Below are 21029 nucleotides of genomic sequence, written 5' to 3'. Positions count from 1 at the left end.
TTCATTAGGTGATGTCAAATCCAACAAACATCCTGAGAAGTGTGTTCCAAATAAATGTTTCAGCAATTCTTCATAAGTAAAAGTGAGGTTGTTATTTGGTTTTGTTCATTTGGAAATCTTCTGATTTAGCAACAGAAATTGTTTAATCGACAAGCTTCACTCAAACTGGAAACAATTGTACAAAACCATTTTTAGCCAGATCACTAAGCACATTGGAGAGCCTTTTTGTAAGCATTGCAAGTTGACCTAAAGGACTCCAAATCCTCTTTCAAATGTCTATTCGAAAAATGTTACCACTGCTTCCAGAGTTTAGCTGGATCAGAATTACACCAGTTATTTCAGTAGTTTTAACGGACAACCTTCTTCGTAAGCTTCAATCGGCTCGACCAAGTCATTTGAAAATTCTGTAGTAGGGAAGAAACTATGCAATTTGGTGGTAAATACGGTGTCTCTGATAGAAAACCTTGAAAAAAAAAGTAAGATATGACAAGACATGACCGTAGATTTAACGAAGGATCACGTGCTCGGTATCGATATTCAGCGACTGTGTTAGGGAAACAACTTTTTCCCATCAAAGAAACGCCTCGTTTGCTGATGACAAAATTATGCATTTTCGTGCACAAAACGCACGGAATATTTGGTTTATTAAATTAAATTAAATTAAATTAAAATATTATTATGGCTATATATATATTATTATTATTATTATAGAGTCTTGGCACTTCTCAGCAAAAAATGCTGGCAAATTTCACCTACCCCGGGCTGTCTTCATGCCAAGGGGGTTAGGATCTATGGATCTCATTCGTCAGTTGACTTACATCCTAATTTGTTTGCTTCAGTCAGATCAGTTATGATGATTCAGAAACCGCCGGACAATACTACAGGTTCCAAGAATCACTGCTTTCTGAATGCTGTTCAGTTCTCTTCGTAGTTCCATCTCTTCAAGGGAACGTATAAGGGTACGGGGAACAATTTCGGCCGCCGTGTTTACTACCGGAACTAGACGCACATCCTCCAGGTGCCATATCTGCTTCAACGTTGACTGAACATTGCTTCATCCTTTTGTCGTAAACCACAATGTCAGGGCGATTGGCACGAATGTGGACATGATCTCGCGATCCCAGTACAGTTTTATGCAACTATTTTCCAGTACCGGGTCTGGCAGGTACTTGCAGTAGGGTACGTACTGATTCACCAAGTTGTGCTTCAGTGCAAGTTGTTGGTGCATAATCTTAGCGACATCGTTGTGACGACCGAGATACGCTACTTCTGCCAACGCTTGGCAACCAGCAACAACATGTTCGATCGTCTCCCTTACTGCATTGCACTTTCTACACCGGTCTTCTACTTCTTCGAGCAATATGTACCTACGGTAGTTCTTCGTCGCAATAACCCGGCCCTGGATGGCTACCATGAAACCTTCAGTATCTGAGAAGAGTTCACCTCACACCAGCCACGTATTCGACGCCACTTTGTCGACATGCGCTTGTTCCAACTGATGGGTATGCGTCCCATGCAGCTCCTTCAGCTTCCACGATGCGACTTTATCTTCGACAGTTTTTAGGTCGCAATTCAACTGGTAGTCTTCCTGCGCCAGATGTTGGGCGCTGAACCCGTGGCCTGCCTCACAAACAGCACGGTAGACTTCGTGACGGTTCTGGCTTTCTACGAAGTAGCTCCGCAACTGCTGAATCTGGGAAACACATAGCGCTTGGATATCAGTGATGCCTCTTCCTCCTTTTTTACGTGGCAAGGTAACTCCCTCGACGGCCGACTTTGGGTGATGCATGCGATGTTTAGTACCAGTCTGTTTTGGTCCACTTGATCACCCCAAAGCTGTAAGCCAACCGGTTCACGGCAAATGTGTTTATCGCTTTTATCTTGTTGTCGGCCGACAGGAACGACCTCAGAGCACGATTGATTAGATACAAGAACTTTTCCTGCAGCTCCTTCTTGATCGTTGTTTGGCGAATCCCTTTCAGTTGCAGGAACCCCAGGTACTTGTAGGTTCTGCTTTCAACCATATTCCGAATCTCCTCCTGTTCGTTGATGCGGAAACTGCCAGTATCCACTAGTTGACCCCGACGGATATTGACTGTTCGACATTTATCGACTACAAACTTCATCCGGATGTCATTACTGAACACCGTTACAAGCTGCAAGAGACGGTGCAGCTTCTCCACTGTTTCCGCAAACAGCTTCAAGTCATCCATGTAGAAGGTGTGGGTAACATTTGTACTTCTTCCTCCACTTTTCAAATGGTAGCCATAGTTGCATTGGTTGAGTGCTCTGCTGAGGGGATTCATCGCAAAGAAGAACCATAGCGGACTCAAGGTATCGCCTTGGAAAATCTCCCTTCTTATGCTGAGAGTTCTGGACCGTAACACCACTGCTCCGTCAGTAACGTGGAGACATGTGCTCCACATTCCCATTGCGTGCTGCATAAGCCTGATGACTCCCCCGTCCACCTTGTACAACTGCAGTACCTTGAGAAGGTACGAATGCAGTACTGAGTCGTATGCCTTCTTAAATTCGATGTACGCCTCAGGTTTCTCTTTTTCTGGCTCGCCTGGCCGACAATAACTGCATCGATGATGACCTGATCTTTGTAGCCTTGAGTGTTTCGCCGGTAGCCCTTCTGTTCTTCGGCCATAACGTTGTTTACATAGGAATGGTTCTGTATCTTCCGATTTATTACTGATGAGAGCACTTTGTACAGGCTCGAGGGACATGTTATTGGCCTGTACTTGGCTGGATTAGCCATGTTTTGGTCCTTGGGCAGAAGAAAGCCCAAGCAACATTGCAAGTTTAATCGTGGTTTTATAGCATTCTACAAGTCTAAATCATGGTATACAGAACCCTCATAAAACCCAAATTACCCCTCTTATAATGAATTCGGGTAGCTGTTGGGGGTTTTCTAGTACCATATTGAAGCATTCCGCCATCGGCCCATGGATTAAGGTGAACTTTTTATTACAGAAGTTATGCACAAAATCTGGTCCTGGTGCAGCCCAGTTCCTGGTATACCAGGTAGCCTCTCGAATATCCTGAGCGGTTACAACGACCGTGGGCATACTTACAATTCCATTACTCCTATCCTCTTCCTCTGCCAACCACATCCCATCACTGTTATGTTGAACAGAGTGCTCCCACAGATCGCCAATCTCCGGGAGTCCTTCACTATAGTCGGTTTTGTTGTTATGGATGTGGTTGTAGAACTCCCTTTCGTTAGTATTGAACATTCGATTTTCCTTCTTCCGCTTCGAACTTTCTCCATTACGTCGCATTCGTTTAGCAAGAGCACTGAACCGCTGTACACGGGTCAGTAATATCAGCTTCAGTGAGGTCATGGAACTCTGCGGGCTTGACAATTTCAGCAACGTGACGAACTAGCCTCGATGATCGGTACTGTGTCAACCGACCAATCTTAGTCCGAAGTGTGACGATTCGGCCCTACAGGCGTCGCATCCATGCGGTTTTTTGTGCGTTGGGACGTGTACGACTTTCGCCGTCTCCTTGCGGGTACGTCCGCAATCCCAACGTTTGTACCACGGCCATAGCTCCACAGTACACTATGAACTGCAGGTCCTCAAGGTTCTCAACGGCTGCCAAGTGCTGTGGCAAAATATCCTCGTTGAGAATGCTTACTGCACTCGTTAGTCGGTAGGAATACTGCAGTTTTGGTATCCTGTGCCAGGACATGGGGTCCGTCCCTTGGAACTGTGTAGCCGCTGCGTCCATTAGAAAAGCTAGCTCATCCCGTAGTTGCTGTCGTTGCTGGTCTACTACTTGTCCAGGAGCGGTTGGCTCCTCCGTTGACGTGTTTACCGATGCAATCGAGTCACGTCTCTCACTCGCTTCTTACTTAAATTTTCCAATCGACAGATATTCGCGATCAATCATATAAATTCCATATTTGCTTTTTTCTAGCGTCATGGAGAAAACCTCACCTTAATTCGAAGTGTTTCTGGTTAATTGACAAAGTCATGTGGTATTCGGTCATTGTGAAAAATTTTATACACCACTTCAATACTGTTACGCATCTGACTACAAACGTTTGGTTGCTGGGTACATTATCAAAAGCTTTGGGAGTGATGTGGCTGGCAGCAAGGCGAGCGAACGTTCAATGAAAATTAACTCTTTAACAACAATAATGTATGGTGGTCCTGAAAAAAACCGTTTCATCATGATGGTTGAGTAATGCTGAGCTATTAGGGTGTTCAACACGGATGAGGGGCGAGCTGTATGTTGATAGGAACGAGAGTGACACTCTTGGCATAGATGGCCCACAGCGGCTCACGACGAGCAACTGAATCCGATCAGTAGCGGTGCGGCTTCTTCCTCCTTCTTTGGTGAATCGAGGGCTCTTGAGGGCAGTCTTGATAGCCAAATGCTTACGGAGAGCCTTTCGTTGTGTGCTGGAGAAAAATGTACAACGCCACGCGCCGAAATCACTGCTGATGCTGCTGCTGCTGCTGATGATGACGACCGGCCACCACCACTCACCACACGCGGTGATTGAATAAACACCGTGCGGTGAAACCGTATGGAATTTGATTTTGAAATCTGTGTTAGGGAAAGCGCTTTTTGCAGGAAATCGGTGATAATTTTGATGACCATTGCAACCGTTGGACATTTGTGTAATTTTCAATAATTACTTATTCAAAATTGATAAAGGGATCATTTTAGCAGATTTGTAGAAATTTTTTTAATCGATTGGCTTGTTTAGAATTAAAATCCATCCGCTATTTACAGAGTTATATGTGGTCAAAACCTGACCACTTTTCGTAACGAGGTCGATTTTGGTTTTTTTTTTAAATTGAGACGGCTGAGATTGCAACAATTAGTGGTATTTGACATCCTGATGAAGAACACTGATTGCCCAGAGCTTCTGCAGGAAGTTTTTCTCAACGCACCTCATCGCCAATTACGGTACTCTATCTTAGGGCTTTTAATGCTGTTTGTGACGACTTCGATTTTAATATTATTAGGCTTTGTTTTGAAAATGAGTTAAGAGTAAATAGAATAGGTTAAGATTAGTCTGTGCGAAAACGTCAAAGACTGAATACATAAATAAGCTCAAGAAACTTTGCGGTAGTATAGGACCCTTCTTATAATTTCAGGAAACTTCGATTAATTTTAAAGTATTACGTTGATATCCACCAAATTTCGATAAGATATCAATAGAGTCCTCTAGATTTTTTTAAAGAATTCAGGTAGATCAAATATTATTCAAAATATCTGCTACTGTTCATTTTCATATCTTAGGTATTCTTTCAAGACGGCAAGTTTATCAGAAAATTTTCAAAAGATATCGAGCTGGCCGAAGATTTCAGTTAAGTCCTCTGGGTATTTTTAAATACTTCAGGTTGATGAAGTATTATTCTGAAGATCAAAAACTTCAAATGATATCTCACTAATACTCTCCCTGATCCTTGAGCTGTCAGTATTCCAAAGATCTCCCGCTGATCGTAAATTTAATCAAAGTCCTTTGGATATATCAAGATTTTAAGCTGATTACGTTATATTCTAAACATTGATTTGATCTGGCGCGTCAATCTCACCGAAACTGTTAAGAATAGAATACAAACTATCACAATAGAATTTTTAGGAGAAAGAAAATGACAGTTTTCATTCCCTCCAATACTCCGATTTACAGTGTTACACTTCAAAACAATCGAATGAACTTTTCTAGTGACCCATTGTTGAATGTTAGTCCAATCGCGAACGCCATGAAATCACATTTGAAATTGTTCGAACAACCAACCTCACCCCCCTGTACTGTATTGCGAGCTTGAGATGTTTCTCAAAAGAATCGAACGCAGCAAACACCTGATCCATCGTCCCAGAAACCACGCTTGGATGATATTGGCCGTGTGGACAGGTGCGCCATTCTGTTGAAAGACGTAATGATCCTTCCCGAAGAGGTCCCGAAGTGCCGGGGCCATAACCTTCTCCAGAACCTCGGTCTTATAGTACGCGGCGTTGATTTTCACGTTTTTCTCGATAAACACCAGTGGGAGCTTCCCATGCCTGGATACGCCCCACCCAGCCCCCTTCCCCCAAATCATCACCGACGTGGCGCTCTGGAATCGCGGGATTTTTATTTGCGACGGGAGGATGCTGGCCAACGTCGGCGTCCACAGCCGATCATTTTGGACGTTGTGCGGCTGTTGCAAGACAAAGAGTTTCTCATCAGAAAACAAGAAATCGTGACCTGCGTGCCGCGAAAGTATCAGTTTGGCTCTGACCAGCCTCTTCTTCGTTGTAGCCTCTGTTACCCCGTGAACCTTGCGTTTCTTGTACGGCTTGTATCCTAGGTCCTTCGTCATGAACGCGGCCGCCCGGATGTCGCACGGTTCTTGGCCTAGCCCGTCTCCTGGTACCGACGGATGGTGGTATAGAACCAGTTTTTGAACACTCTGTAAACCCTAGTAAGGGTTGAGGCATATATTATGTCACGCTCTAGGGGAGGGGGTCTAAGATTTTGTGACAAGCAATGCATTAGGTATAGGAAAAACGTCACGATAGAGTGGGGGGGGGGTAAATTTCTCCTCGATTTATGTGATTAATGCATGGGCCCTAAGATCAATCAATTACCTTCTTACCAATTATCTCTTAACAAATGTTGAAACGCTAAACTTTAGTTGGATAGGGGAAATGTTGGCTTCGGCAATACCTTAACCTATTATCGTCAGGGGGTAAACAAAGTCCTAAAGCACTCAAATTTGGCCAATAGTTGCTCTGAAACACAATGTATCCACATGCCAAAATTGAACTCTCAAGGACGATAATAGGTTAAGGTATTGCCCAAGCCAACTTTTCCCCTACTTGTTTCGGTGAACATTTCTACTCGGGACTATTTTTCGCTCTCGATGAAAAGGACCACACTCAAAAGGCCAGGATCTATATGAAAATGAAATTATGCTGAAATACAAACCGGACTTTGAAATGGACCAACAGGCAGACAGACAGACAGGCAGCCAGTCACAGATTCAAACCCAAATGAAAAGTCCTGTACAGAAACAAAACCATCATCAGGATGAGGCACGAGCAGACGGCGGACCCTTCTTCTGCTGATTTCCTTCCATTTGTGATATCCCCGGCATTCATCGTTTTCCCAAATCGAATCAGAAAAGATCAAATAATCGTCTAATGATGATGTTTTTCATGATGTTGCGCCTACCGTCGTCGTAGTCGCGACGATGAGGATGTCTCTTCTGTTTATCGTTTTGGAAAATTTCCTCCTGCTGAACGGTGGGTGATGGCGGAATGAATAAATTAAGTAATTGCTTATTTATTAATGAGTGCTATCAGTGCGCAGTATCAGTTAATGTTCATCGCGCGTGTAAAAATGATGGCGCGGGAGTCGACCTTTGAGTTTTGTGTGAAATATGTTAATGCAAATATGGTCGGGTTTGCAACCAAGCGGACAAAACGTCGGCGGTGTGGGGTGACGGGAAGCACAGATATGAAAGGGGATAATCCTGGCCGCAAATAAATTGTGGACCTACGTATGTGCATGCTTTCATCTGGATATCTCTTTGATGGATTTGGTTGCGCATTCAGAATGTTTATTTGTGCATGTATAATTTGACATATGGGACTCTCTATTTGAACTCGTTAATGAGTTTTCGTTTTATGAGCTTTTGTGTATCGTTGCATATCGTTTTGATTTGAACAAATGGGTTGAGTATATCAGAGGGGAATCGTTTCAAATAATAATTTATTTGGAATTTATTAATGGTAGCTACTTCTAGGAGGACCCATTCTAGTCCCAGAAAACACAAAAGCCAACCGGATTCGACTGAAACCTCAATCGTCTCAAAAATCAACTGGAACATTCGTTGGCAGCATCCGGAATCGACTGGAACCTGCTTCGTCGAGCACGTCAGATAAATATACTGACTCTTTTGTTGTAATCATCAAAAATCTACACCAGAATCGATTAGAAATTGTAATTGAGCCATTTCCTCTATATTTAAAAAAAGAAATACGTTTTAATACAACAATTTTCGGCATTCAAACCAACAATATTCGAGTATGATCAATATTTGATGTTATTTTTAAAAAGGTTCGTTTTTCTGCTAGTTTGATAATTTCATAAATCAACTACAATCTGGCAAGCATGGTCAAATTGAAAATTTTGTGCGAACATCACAGAAATAAAATAGCCATCCTAATATCATGAATTTCCTCCAACTTAATTTTTTACTTCTTTTTTGGTTCTATAATTATCCTAAAATATTTTTTTAAGTAGAGTCAAAGGCAAAATAGGGCCCTGGAATTTTATAAGGGTGCAATAAAACAATAAAACAACGATTTATTAACTTCATTAAAGTTTCCCACAAGAAACAAGGTTCCCCACTTTTGCGAAGTTTTCCAAAAAAAAAAGATCAAAGCTCTCTAAATTTATATAAGATTCCAAGCATTTGAAAACTTTCCTTTGAACATCTCCAAAGCCTCTAAAGTTTAAATAATCTTAATGAAGATAAGGTGAAAAGCCAAAACTTTATATAAAGTTTAATGAAGATCTGCTTAATAGATTACACTTCCATGAAGTTCACTGAAGTTTTACGAAGTTCGCTGGATTCCTTTGGACTTCGCTGAGCTTTTACAAATAAAACTGAACTCCTATAATATTTGCTGCACTTCTAGAAAATCTTCAGATCTTCTACGCAGTTCCTGAAGTTCTCGAAAGTTTTCTAAGGTGCTTTGAAATTTATAAAACATTCAATAAACTTTTAAAAAGTGTTTTTTTTTTTCTGGTGTCCTTTTGATTTTTAGCTGATGAAAAAATAGTGATTATTGATACCTGCAATTTTAAAAGTTTGTTTATGACATAAAATTCTGAATGATGATATTCCTACTTAATTATATCAGTAAGCATACGCCGATGGTAAGAGAAATAGATGATGTATACTTTACATCTAAGATCTAGAATATGTACCGCAAAGTCCGTGAGTGGTCGGAGCAAACGTGTTTGCTCTTAGTTCTTTTAATTATTCGAAAATCTATTATCTTAACTCCTTTTGTATTTGAATTGGTGGCCCTGAAAGGGCCGTTTATTTGTTGATTGTTGGCCCTGAAAAGGCAAATCCACTCGCCCGGACCTGGTATATAGATGACATTGCGTCACGACGCCGATGATGGCGACGCTGTAACGCGCAACGCACTTAACGATGATGACCCGGTGGTGCTCATGACGCATCTGTGACCGATCAGAAGTGATGCAACGTCATTACTACGGACTGAAGTGTTCCTAGTTGCAAGTATATGGCAGCATTCACACCAGACCAAGACGTGCTCCGGCCAGCATTGAATTGGATTGTTGTGAAAAAACAGCGCTACTTGGCTCTCTCACACCAGTGCAAGCCCAACTAACAATTTTCACAATGTAAACGCTTTACTCATTTCATTTATACAGTCTCAAGCTGTATTCAAACGTTATACGATATGAGGAAACCTTTACTCAACCTTTATACAAGCAAATCTGGCGAACTTAGTCAGCTACTTATGGCTGTTGGACCGGTCGGCAGAAGCTCTTATTGCATATCCATTAACGCTTCTATACAGCTGTTATCCTGCTGTTTAATTGTGTGTGAACTTGAAAGGCGCTTATTCAACCTTTTCCCGGTTATCCAATAATCACTACACAGCTTTCTCTTGAAGCCGGGTTAAATACTGTTTTCGCTTTTTTATGAAGGAATTTATTTGCTGTGAATCAAATTAATCGAAATTAGTTACAAATCATCACTAAATTATTTTCCCGGCACCGGGACCTGGAATCGAACTCGAGACGACCTCATTGGCAAACCTTGACACTACCAACTGTGCTACGCCAACACTTTGAACTTATGTAAACAAATCAACACTCCCTTCTACAACAAAACCGCTGAGTAGAGGCTTTATAATAGTGCACATGCATCACTTTTCTCGACTAGTTATAAAAGAGCAGAGTAAAAGCTGTAAAACTGCACACGTCTAAAAATAAGCCTACCCAAGTAGCAATTCAGTAACCATTTAGCATCCACTCTGATTTATGATGGTTTTATAACGGCAATGAACAATCCACTTAGTTTAAATATAGCATTTTAAAGTGTAAAACATTCCTGCTTAGTAATTCAGCTTTTTTCTGTTTTAAAAACCTTTTATAGTCTGGCAAGAAAGTTAAAAACTGTCTTGTTTTAAAAATAAATTTAAAACAGTTATCAATCCCTCCTTAAAACTGTTCTATAATTCAAGCATAAACGTCATTAGCAATTGTTTATTAATGTCATTATAAAATACTTTATAAACGTGTTCTATCATTATAAAAGCATCCATAAAACTATTAGGTTTTGCATTAGAGAAAAAAGCATTTATTGTTGCTTTTTAGCCTTTTTAAAAAGCATCATTAACTCTCCAATTACTTTGTTTACAAATTGAGCTTAAAAGATGGTTCCTCATAGTTACTAAATGCCAAATCTATGACAAGGAAATCTAGACGAGGTAGGATGAAAAAATCAAGTCAATTTCAGATAAATTTACTTCTTTAGAAGAACCAGCACACCACCAACGACTGACCATCTGTCGGAGAAGAGTAAAGTGAGCCCGGCCCTCGAACTCATAAAACATTGTCTAAAGTTGAAAAACATACCAGCCTTCTCCAGATCTTGCGATGACAATCGAAATAACAACCGACAGCAAACCACTGAAACTGTTAGTTAGCGGAGATCAGCTGGTTTCTGATCCATAGCAGCGATTTTATTCGGCGAAAGACTCTTCGAAAATTTTATTCAACCGTACATCTCTGCATCATTGGATAGTGCACTTCTGTAACCATCCGGAAGAAGGGGATCTTTTTCGGGAACGATTACGCTTCCAGCTGTTCGAAATGCGAAATGTTGTAAAACAGTATCGCAAACTATCTGAGTAACTGCTCACAATCCATCGGGAGAAAACCGCCTGGAAGAATCCTGGATCTCACAGCGCAACTATCGAAAGATAAACAAACTTTGACGTTTAACTTTCTGCAGGCAACTTTGCCTCCATAAATGCTGCCAATAATCTGAATGGTTTAGGATCAAGCAAAATGGCTTTAGATAAATACAATTCAGCCTGCAAGTTTTCTTCATAAATGCCATTTTAAAACCTTATTAATTTGTCAAGGAATTCTTGAAAGCAAAACAACTTTTTCACAAATGACCCATGAAAATCAACTTTTATGCCACCGCCATGTTACAATTTTTTTTTTTTTTTTTTTTCTGAATTTGTTTTCCGTCGATCTTGTTTTCCGTGCTGAGCACCAATGCTACCGACGCCAGGGAGGCAGCTCCCACACCTGGACCCTACCTATCGCCCCATCAACCCATGGACCAGGGACCAACGGCTTTACTTCCCTTCCGAAGGAAGGCGTGATCAGAGATGTTATGCCTCAGAACATCCCGGCGGCGCCGAGATCATGTTACAATTAGTTTGCTTATTTTTTTACAATCTTCGATTTTCAATCTATGTTGCCTTGGATATAACTATATTTTGGTAAATTTAGCAATGAGCAAACATTTAAATGCGAAAATCATTTAAAAAAATGTCGGCCAAGCTCGATCTGAAGAATATATTTTTTTTTTCAATGTTAAATAATTGGTCAAATTGACGTTTTACGAGGGTGGACTTAATTTTTTCGATGTTTTCACGTACATTTCACATAAAATTGAATATGGCACTTAAAACTAGGTCACTTAATGAGAACTATTGTAATAAATTTGGATATAACAATATTTTTATACCATCAGTTTCTATTTTAATTATTTTGATAAGATCGGATTCATAAATCCTTTTCTATCTTGATTGATGCTTTCTTAGTGGATTCAGCATGCGGCTAGGGGAAATAGCTCGAAAAGGGTTTTTATTGTTGCTAAATAGCTTTTATTGTAGCTTTCAAATGGTTCTGAATGCGTTCGTCATACAACCTTTTGCAGTAAATCAATCTTGACGAGTTTCGAGAATACAGCCTTCAGAACCTTCTCCAGGGTGGGCCAACTAGACATATTCTAGTCTTAATGAGGTTTTGGTGGATGCATTAATGACAAAATAGCCTTGACCAGGGTTTTATGAATGTTGTTTTATAGTTGCTTTGTAGTATTTCATAAAACTTAAAATGTTACTTGGGTAGTTGACTGTGAAAATGCTTCCGAAGTTGCTCTAACACAGTTTATAAGCTGAGTACAGGTTGTTTAGTTGTTGAAAAAGCACTTTTGATGTTTGTGTTATTCAGCAAGAGTGGTTGGTTGTATAGAAGCCATCAAATGAGTAATATATTCACTTTGTTAGCTTTGTTTTGCATCTACAAGTTGAAAGTTGGGTAGTGTGTGTATATAAGTGACATTAGCGATTATTGGCTGATGTTATTCAGTGCGACTGACAAATTGAATAATCGTTGTGAGAAAGTTGAGTAAACGCTCTCCAAAACTATTTTGCTAGCTTTTGCTTGCAGCTGTATCTGCAGCTTCTTTTCAACTACTTTACAGTACAACGCTGGAAAAGTTGGCTTACAAAGCTGAAAATGTTAGTTGGGAGTTGATGCCGACCGGATGACGGTGACCCAGTTATGCTGCCTATTATGGGAAACCTTTTCTCCAGTCAATGTGTCGTGAGTTCGATGTGCGCTTTATCGTTACGTCCGTGTTTGGGATTTTTCATTACATGTCTGAATTTCGATTTTTTTTTAATATGACGCCCAGTATAGAAATTAAAGACGCAGTCCTACGTCAACATATTGATGAGTGACATTTGTTATTTAAGTTACAATCACAGTGCTCTCTTAGCTGTCGACGTAGGCAGCTGTGAGTTCCGCGATAGCAACTAGTGTTGTGTGGCTTGCTCATTGTGTGAAGATTGTCCACTTCTGTCGTTGCCTCGTTGCGTTGCGAAAGCAAACAAACGGAGATGTCAGTGGAAATAAAGCTGATTGTTAGATTCAGCTTTGCAGCTAGTTGTAAAAAGCGTCAATGGAAGTAATTGCGACATTTTTAAAGCACTGGACACGGATTCCACTCAGATGATCGCTGCTTACTGTATAGTGTAGGAAAAATCAATGTTCATCAAGTTCGAATCAGAGGAATCGATGCTTTATTGCTTATTGCATAACCGTTAACAATTAATGTTCCATCATGCCGAATCGAGATACGCATGGCGCCTGCGGGCGCACCGTTCAGTACGTATTAGTTTACGACCTACTATCAGATGTCCTGGATAGCGATCTAGCATTGGTGCTAAGGAAATACGGCGATGTAAAGCGTGTAGTACGGAAGAAATTTTCAGCCGCCTTGGGCCTCGATAGAATTTACATGGACGTAAGAAAGAAGATTCCCAACTCACTGCATTTGTTCAATCGGAAGGAGAACATATTCTACCAAGGGATCTAAAACTTGTGTTTCCTTGGTGAGATGGAGAGCCATCGGATGAACTCCTGCCCCAAGCCGAGTTGATGGAAGCCGAGAAATCCTTTGCACTTCCTCGAGGAATCACTGGGATGTTAGGTAAGAGGGTAGGGTTTGCAGCAGGGTTCGTTTTGGTAAACGATAAGCTGAATTGATGACTTAACGATATGGAGAGGTTACTGTATAAATAAATTAAAAGGAATGATCTCACCCAAATAACCAAGTGGAGCTGCACCAACAGCAACAGGTCTCCTCATAGACGTTCTTCGATCCATCGCAGGTATCTCCGTCCTCCTTGCGTGATAATTATAATTGTAGACGGTCTGCTTGACATCAACACGAACCTGTCAGGGCTTTGGTAGCAGCTGCATGAAATATGAGTATGAGCATGATTGACCGCCCGCGTCCGCTACTCCATTACTGTCAAATCAGCTGTAATTACCCAGAGAACCAACAGTTGATGCTTGGGACTAGCATTCATCTTCAATGTGTAATAACTGGTGACCCCATACTTTAAAAGGCAATACCAGCGCTGGCCATGTCCGAATGCAGGTCAATTAAGGAATGGGTGGGAATATGTTAACGTGAAAACTCGTGTTGTACGAAGCCCAGAAATTTTCTACCCTTCCTCGAGAAATCACTGGGATGTTGGATATAAGGGTTGGGTTCGTTTTGGTTGACGACATTAAGAGAATTTGTTCATGTTAAGCTAAATTTCTGCATTTGCCTCAACGAAAGCTGAAAAAAATATCGTTATAATATTTAAACAAATCAAATCAATAGATTCAACCAGGGTGAAAGCTGAAAATATTGAATCATTACAATATAAATCTAAAGATGTTCCATCACCATAGAGCAGAAAAGAAAAGAAAATCATTATAATGCTAATTTAAAAGTGTTCCATAATCGAAGAATTAAAAAGAAAACATTTTCATACAACCAACAACCCGGTCAACAGAAGGTTGAAAAGTTTTTTAAATCTTGATTAAAGAGATTTTTAGCCGGGACCATGACCGACTTAACAAAAAGCTATTCAAATGAAGCGACGTCTCTGAAAGCAGCCAACAATGTCTTCCAAACTAGATCACGCATACACCCTTTCGAAACTCATGGTTTAAACAATTCAACTAATAGTTATGAACTGCGCTTTATGCTCTTGGAACTCAACGATGGCGGTTTATTATGTTGTGGGAGAGCTTGGGATTATATCCATGACATTCTGCTTATTAAGTAAAACCGATCCCTCCAGGGTCATCGAGCCAAACCACAACACTCCACGGCAAAATATGATTAAGTTTCCACTTGGTATGTAATGAACAACAGAAATACGCGATAATTCATATAGGTTCAGCGGCTGATGATTAATTTTAAATATACTAACGGTACTGCCTACGGCGACTACGACAGTGACTACGACGATGCCTACAATGACGACAACAGTGAATTTGTAGCCTACCATTTGTCTAGGATATAACACCTTTGCCCGGCACCTCCACGTGAACTCCAAGTCTGCTATCTGTCACTGTTTGCAAAAATATCTCATAGCAATTAATCAACGAAAATAAATTTTCTTGCATTTCCATGGTCATCTGGGAGGAGGTTCGCGTCTAGTGCTTTCCCCAGGAGCCATTCACTCTAGTCTGAGGCGTATCCAACGAGGCATCCTTCAGCTTGCTTACAATCTCCGACACTGGCGAAAGACCAGCAGACGAGCAGTGTTGCAAACCGTAAACTTGCTGATTCAAGACAACGTCGTCCACCAAATTCTCACCAAAACTCGCGACGGCATCAGCACTTTTCCCGGCTAATTCGCCAACCGGACCGTGTTCAAACTCGTATACGGCGACGAGACTCTCGATAGAACTACAAACCGAAAGCGTGACATCCGAACACGGTGAACCGCCCTCCCAGGAGGCCTCCCTCATTAATATTTATTGTTATTAAAAAAATACTGGGTTTCGTCTTCCTGGATAGGAGACTATAGGTGACGTGTCTCTTGGAAAGCTTATAATTATTATGCTTGGAATCAATTCGCTCTCATCCCAAGTAATCAACAAGCTATATCAAAAGTTGTAATTAGTGGGCTTGTTGGTGCTTGGGTTATCTTATTAGGAATCAATCAATTCATTTTCATTTTCAAGCACAGAAGGGGGTCATAAGGCCAGGTCTCCAGTAAAACAGCACAAGAGTAGAGGTAAAGATTTGGCACCACAGAATAATAATCACAGGGATCAATTGAATCCTGTTGTAGGGGATAGTACAGAGGACCATGTTTTACAATACCTGTAAATCTTGTTTTATGATTTCATAATTTTTAAACCTTTTGAGAATTTAGGAAAAATGCTTAAAAGATCATACAGCATCATAATCATAGCGGTTCAATTGAATATCCTACTACACAAAAATAAGATTAAATAGAATCATGTTGGTCTCACCCGATATTCTTGAAATACTTGACGTTTTGAATGAAACATTGCCATTTCCAGACTTCGTGTTGTTAGTTTTCTTGAAGGTCTTGTGCTTAATGCTTGATTTGTCTTTCGCTTCGTATTTCTAAAAATTCTAAGATTTCTATAAATAGATTAAAAAAAACAAAAACAAAAACAACGCTTCCCGCCCACAAGCTGTAGAACGATTGCAGAATCTTTGTGATAATACTTTCCAAACTTGTGCTTAATCATTTATTATTAGTACAGAGGAATAAACAATGTACGATGATGATTAATCTGTTAATTTTCTTTTATAAGCGGGTTCAAATGCACTGATCTGGCAACACTAGTATGCATCTTTCCAATGTGGTAAAGATCCAGATCAGCCCTGGGACCTGGTAGCCTAATTAAACTACCTCAAGGTTTTGCCAAAGCCCAGGGTATTAGGAATCAATAAATTGATATGCATAACGAATAGAAGGAATATTGCATATTTTCTGATTATTAGTAGCATTCTCCATTTATGATGAATTTTGTTCATTACTAATTTTACAGGTTTAACCGGAAGGTATTAAATTTTCCATTACCGAAACCCCGGTTTTTAGATAACATACCCGGTAATGACAACCCTAAAGTGTACCGAGATAGTTACGAGCTAAATTCTGAATCTCCAAGAAAGCAGTCCTGAGGGATATGGATCATGGCAAGTCATGAAGGAATTTATTGGAACATCATGCAGGTAGATAAAAGCGGTTTGAGCTATTGCATATCGTCTGCAAGATGGAATCTAGAAGCTATAGTAACTTGACCTCATCTTGCAAACCAATTCACAATCAAATATATTGTGAAAAAAGTAGTGTTTGTGCAAACGATGAAAACATGAGCAGCTACCTTACGAGTTCAAGAGGTGTATCTAACCTCACACAGATGTCTCTGCAGTAGTATCTGCAAATTTGTTTTTCTGTTGTGTTCTGTTTGTATTGTACCTATTTATCCCAAGAAAAATAAAAAGATATGTGTACTTCGTATGCCTTCGCCATGGCAGGTAGTGTCCAACGATCTTTTTTGACGTAGGACTACGTCTTTGATTTCTATATGAGGGTACACTTTGTGAAAACCAAAAATGGAACATGTAACAAATTAAGAAAGATTTTGAACGTAAATAAATCAGCTGCCCCTGGTCCAATTTCAATAATTTTATCACCAATCGAGCAGAAATATGGCTACGCATCGATAACAATGCTTCCAAATGTTGATTTTCAACAAGAAACTATTGAAAAATTGGTAAATGTCCAGCATTTTCCAAAAGCGTCGATTTAACTAACAAATCCACCAATTACCTACATGCATATGCTGCTTCCCCAGCACAGTCGTCAGAGAGTAGTAAATAGACGAAACAAGTCGAAGTGGCATTCGCCTCCGATCCTCGGGCGCGTGCGAATAGGGAGGATGGAATTGCTTAATATTTTGCACACTCATCGCCATACTCAGAACCACACTCTCCCAACGACCACACCACTGTGTGGTGGTGTTCGGTCGTCGAAATTAGTAGCAGCAGTAGCAGCAGTAGCAGTGCTTTCGGCGTGTGGCGTTGAAAATTGTTCTCCAGTAACAACGAAAGGCTGCCTGCAAGCAGCGAGCTGCAGAGCCCACATAAGCAACCATCAAAGGAGGAAGAAGCTGCACCGCTATGCTATGGATCGGAATCAGTAGCTCTTCGTGAGTCGCTGCGGTTCGGTCATCTATGCCAAGCGTGTCACCCTCGCTCCAAACGACATACAGCTCGACAGCCTCATCCGTGTTGAACACCCAGCTCAGAATTACTCAACCATCACTACAAAACGGTCCTTTTCAGGGCCACCAAAAATTTGTTAAAGAGTATAGTTCCCACAAGCAGCTAGCTATCAAGGCTCAACCTGTCTATAGAAGGTGTGGAATTGTAGGCCTGAATATATTGGTGCAATTAGTATTTCCTCGGCTTTCATTCCGCACGATTTGTTTCTTTCGTTTAATCAATCACCTTTGTAGTGACGTCGAAAAGGTTGTTTCAGTCGGCGCTTACATACGAAATTAATGTGGATTATAGAATTTTTTGTATGTTACCAAAATTTATGAATGGTTTGCCACTAAATGTTGAGATAATTTATTGATTATTGAATTATCACACTGTATACCATGAAAAAAGCAGCCTGTTTGTGAGTTTTTGCCTGTTTTCAAGTAAGGAGTTATCATAAAATACAAATCGCCAGCTGGTATTTCCCGGCTACTTAAAAAATAAATAAAATCAAACAAAATCATCATGCAAAACAAGCTAGGATTTGTTTTACTTCATATTTCACAAAATTGCTTTCGAGTGTTAAAAAATCGTCTCCCGCAAAGTTTACATTTTTCCCTCTACCAACACATACATCAGGGCTAGATAGATCTCCACAGGATCTATATTTAGAATCAACGCAATTTCACAAAACCAAAATCCACAGCATTACTAAAAGAGGTCAAGTTTCCGAGGGGGGCGACACATCTAAATCTCAAGTTGAGATGCTAAACACTCTCTCACACTAGCGAATCTATCTTCGAAAAATCTTCTTTCATTTGCCGCATCTACTTGCATCGCTCATCATCTTTTGCAGGAAATCTTCAGAATCGTCATCAATCTTCTTTCTATCTACTCAGCGTGCGCGCAGCTAAACACAGCAAAACACAATCTTTTTTGCATCGTAGATAGAGTCTTCCCCCTCGCAAGTTTCGACCAATAGCAGATAGATTTTAATTCTAAACAAGCCAAACGATTGGAAATGTATCTACCAATCTGCTAAAATGAACTCTTAGTTAATTTTCAATAAATGTCCAACTGTTGCAATGGTGATCAAAATTATCACCGAATGTCTGAAAACAGCGCATTCCCTAACACAGACTTAAAAATCGAATTCGATGCGGTCCCAGCAGCAGCAGCAACCATAGAGAAGGAGGAAGAAGTCCCACTGCTAGGCTAGGATCGAAATCAATAGCTCGTCGTGCTCAGCTCAGCATTACTCAACCATCACTACAAAACGGTCCTTTTCAGGACCACCATAAATTTGTTCCCGCAAGCAGCTAGCTATCAAGGCTCAACCTGGTCTCTATATAAGGTGGGGAATTGTAGGCCCGAATGTATTGGTGAGATTAATCATCGTCCGACCATTTTCCAGAACTCGCTGGTAGGAAGTGTTAAAAATCCATATATAATTTGAGAGATGTGGGAATAATTCGCTTGGGTGTATATTCAGTCCCAAGAAAGCCAATAAAATCAAATTTGTGAGAAAATTAGCTCTCACGAGTTCAATCTCTCGAAATCCCTCCTTTTTTACATATTCTGCACAAACGATACTTTCCGCCCCCCTCCCATTCATATAATTCGGAAGGAAATACTGTGAGGGGTGAATTGAATACACTTTAATACCAAAATGCACAAAATTTAATAATTCATAAATAACAAAAAAATCAAAATACACCTTTTAAAGTCGGGTAGATGAATCGAAAATACTCAAGTTGACAGTCCCTTGGATTCTCTTCATCAACTTTCTGTTTGAAATAAATACTACAAATTTGATACGCTTACAAATAAAAAACGGAAAGAGTTAAGATAATTGATGATTAATCAATTAAAAGAACTAAATGTTCACATTTGTTCCGTCCACTAGCGGTTCTACGTCAAGCTTCCGTTCGTGCCCCTAGGCATAGACCCTTCTACTTTTTTTTTATAAAGAGGTAATGTCCCTAATGCCAGCCTAAGTATCCCTAATATTGGGCACACACATAAATTTTGAAGGATGCATTTTTTGACAATGTTTCACTAGCAACCAAAAATATACATTCGTATTGTCCACATAACGCATTGTTCTACGGAAAATTGAATAACAGGAGATTTTTTTCGATGAGCCCAATATTTAGATCCATAGGCCAACATTAGAGTCATTTTCCCTATAGATCCGTAAACACCAAGATAAAAGGGTATATTCCGTACGCAAACAAGTAGTTATACAAGTAGGTTTTCTTCGAAATGAAAAAAAAAACTAAACGATTATAAAACGATGCCATATTTTTAGACTGAAAAAAAGAAATCAAATTATTGCAAATTTTTTGCCATAGAAGGTAAAGGTTTCGTAAAGGATGAAGCATACAAAATATCAAAAATTTGGCTAAGTCAAATCTAAGTTCATTTTCACATCGGCATTCTACTTAATTTGGTCACAAACTGCACATACTTATCCAATAAAGCCCCAATAAAATACTGATAAAACATGTATATTTGGCCAGCCAAGATTTCAATAACGTTGATGCACATTCTGAAAAGTTATAGTTGTTGGAGGTTTTGTGGATAACGATTTTTTATAATTTGTTATATACAATATGTCCAGTATTGTTGATTAGTGTATGTATCATAATATATCTATTTACATTTTAGGCACAGTCATTTGAGTTTATCGACCTGTTTTAGCTCAAAGACCAACATCACAAAAAATTGTCACCCCCGTACAAATTGTAATAATGTTTCCATTGCCTCTTCTAATGCTTCAACCACCATTCCTCCTGCACGTCCCCTAACGGCGAAACAATCACATGGCAGCATGAAAAGCAAAGCAATGCTCAATGAGGCATTATTCTCGACCATCCGGTTGGGAGGAATGGGGGAAGCCAGAGTGAGTTTCTTTGGTTCAGCAGACGCGTGGCCTCTTCAAACATTTGGTTGCTATTCATACGCCGGAGGTAATATTGCCAGCGACCACCGAGTGGGTAAACATACACAATAGCAACCTCTTGCTCCTGCTTGTATCAAAATATTGGCGAAGGATTACGAGAGTGCGGTTGCACATCACAAAAGGCGATTCTTTGTGGATTTGTTACTGGGATAGTGGGTGAAATCACCTTACTTTTCCGTACGTCAGCGTACCAATTCTCAAGCAGCCCGAAGTGCAAGCTCCCACAATCCTGCGGCTACGAAGGTGCTCTTGAATAAATTCGGGATTAGTACTCCAAGGGGTGTGATACACAAGCGGATTACATCCCAGTGAACCAGTCTTTCCACCCCATTGCCTGCATTCAATCTTCGCCGTTCGGCGATACAAAGCGGATCGGAAGCATAGACTCAGCGGGAGCAAAGCGGAAACAAAAATAAAGTCATTCGAAATGCGGCATTCAC

The 21029-nt window shown here is 40.3% G+C and overlaps 1 pseudogene; it reads right to left on the bottom strand.

The window, feature by feature from the left end:
* Positions 1-757: 757 nt before the first annotated feature.
* On the bottom strand, positions 758-15346 carry LOC135711798 (uncharacterized; annotated as a pseudogene).
* Between the last annotated feature and the right edge of the window lie 5683 nt (positions 15347-21029).

Source organism: Ochlerotatus camptorhynchus, unplaced genomic scaffold (assembly GCF_037179485.1).
Source record: "Ochlerotatus camptorhynchus isolate MF236.1 unplaced genomic scaffold, CSIRO-AGI_Acam_v1.1 ptg000443l, whole genome shotgun sequence".
Classification (NCBI taxonomy): Eukaryota; Metazoa; Arthropoda; class Insecta; order Diptera; family Culicidae; genus Ochlerotatus; species Ochlerotatus camptorhynchus.
This window is presented reverse-complemented; position numbering and strand designations above follow the sequence as displayed.